The sequence below is a fragment of the Phoca vitulina genome, unplaced genomic scaffold (assembly GCF_004348235.1).
Source record: "Phoca vitulina isolate PV1807 unplaced genomic scaffold, GSC_HSeal_1.0 scaffold27, whole genome shotgun sequence".
NCBI lineage: Eukaryota > Metazoa > Chordata > Mammalia > Carnivora > Phocidae > Phoca > Phoca vitulina.
The window spans coordinates 4561806-4564333 of NW_022589730.1; positions in this window are offsets into that span (position 1 = coordinate 4561806).

Sequence of the window (2528 nt, forward strand, 5' to 3'; positions counted from 1 at the left end):
ATGCATGGAGCAGAGGGAAAGACTGGTTTCAAGGAAGTACATGTTGTGACGACTGAGTGACCAAATATATATACTATATTCACAGAATATGTTAATGAAGATATTCACAGTATTTTCATTAACAAATATTGTCACCACAGCCTCACAAACATGACATACCATTTTTTTTTTTATCGCAGTCTACTAGTTATCTATCATACCAATTTTAGAATGAACAAGGCCCACTCAAAATGGGCTTTAAACCAGCTGTGTTTCCCTCTGAAAATGACAAAATATTTCAAAATAGAAATACTCTGGGAAAAAGAAACGCTTACAGTAAATTAATCAACCAGGTGCCACTTCAAGAGCAAGAATTGTATTTACAGTTTTGAAGTAGAGTTTGTATTCACTTTTGCCTTTAATTGCAATGATTTAGTGAAGTAGGAAAAACAGCGAATTACATTAAAAAAAAATCAAGGTTCAACTTACACTCAGCTCTCTGCTGGGTTTTTAAAAATTTAATGAAGAATTATTTCAGTAGAATATTAATGAGGATTTTGTATTTCTTTTAAATATCTTACACAACAATTATATCACATTTTGCAAATTAAACATCTAAAATGTTTGAAAGCCAGAATAATACTAATTAGGTGAGAAACTCTATTTCTGTTTCTCCCTTTTTATAAGCTCAATAATTTATTTGTAATATAGACCAAAACGTCGTCGTTGCATTTGCTTCACTGCACATACACTTCTACGTTTTTGCTGGGAACCCAGAATGGGTTGGCTGGAGGCTAGACTACACAGCCAATGGCAGTTTTGTTATTTCATTAGCACAGTGCTTGGTCCACTGCCTGGCACAGAGCACATACGTATGCTGAACAAATAAATCTTCATGCCATTATTTTGGTTGTATGACTGAAGGCTCTAGCTGTTCTGTGAAACAGGTTTTATGTTTATTGAGGGCTTTCTGTCAGTTTACATGTTAAAGTAAAATTTAGTGAGTTAGTAAAGATACTGTAGATAGGCCAAAAATTGTAATATATTCATACACATATTCTTTTTTCTTTAAAAATATGCCATCCCTTGCCTGGTAGAGAGCTATATTCAAGTGTTTATGGGTGAACTGTCTGATGTACTGAATTTGTCTTAAATAGCATAGTAAAAAATGGATCTGTGAGAAATAGGTGAAACAGAGCGGTAAAATATTAATAATTGCTAAAGCTAGGTGATGGCTACTTAGAAGATCTTTACACTATTGTCTATATGTTGTAAAGCTTGAAATCTTCAATAATAAAAATAATATATTCAAAGAAATCTCCATAAAAATAGTAAGGGCAAAATAAAGGTATTTTCAACTAACAAAACTACTATACACTTGGATATTTTAAAAATATCTGTTCAAAACCATTTGTACAATACTGTTGCCACAGTGAAAAGTTGGGAACAACTTAAGTGTCAATCAGTAGTGACAGTTAATATAATATACCCACAAGCCATGGAATAAATACTATGCACCCATGAAAATAACAACTGTCAAGTGATAAAGGAGGTTCCCCAGCAGTGTATGGAGCCTGATTCCATGCTCACAGGAGTGTGTGAATGTCCATCCATATTCAGAGTGGTTATCTCTGCAAAGAGGAATTACAGGTGTTTTTTGTTTTTGTTTTTACTTTTTTCTTGAAACTGTTTTGTAATTACTCAAATTTTTTACAGGGGTATATACTATCTTTACATTTGGCAGAAATTATTTCCAATAAAGATATCCATAATTTTTCTCATTATGCTATTCTTTCTAGGTGATGGAATAATTTTTTTTAATTTAAAAATTATCTTAGATCTTAAATAGTTCAAAGTGGGAAAGTGTTATACTTCTAAAAAATTATGAAATCTGGAATAGATTTTTAAAAATGAAAATGAAAAATTTTAAGGCATTCTAGCACACATTTTTTCCTTAACCACCTACTGAGTGCATTAAAATGTAGTCAAAAACTACATGAAATACAAGATAGTTAAAAAAACAGGAACAGGATTAAGTACCTTTTGGTTAATTGAAATCAGGCTGAAATTCTATTACAGAAAGAAACAGCATTTATAGGAGAAAAGAAGAAAATGTTTTCTAGTCTGTTCACAGGAGTTTGAAAATATTCCAGTAATTCTATGCAAAAAAAGTATTTGTGGATATTTTAGTAATATGTTTATTCTTAGAATAAAACAGATGGCAGAATGGAATACAATGCAATTTCCAAACGCATGGTTTGTGAATTCAGTGCCTTGGACTCAGCATTATCAGCTAAATCTCAAGTTTCACTTTAGCCGGCACTGCAATTTTGTGGAGTAAATTTTAACTTCATGATTAACCTTTGAAACATCATATAAGGTTAATTATCTTGGGTAAAAGTCCCAAAGGTACATGTTCTAGTGGTTGCGGAATCTTGTATCTTTAGGCGGTCTGTTACTGCTATGCCCTCTTTTTAGTCTGCAAAGACCACAGAGCAGTGTGGGAGACAGCCAGCTGCGGGACCTTTCTCCACCTCATCCCTCTGTGG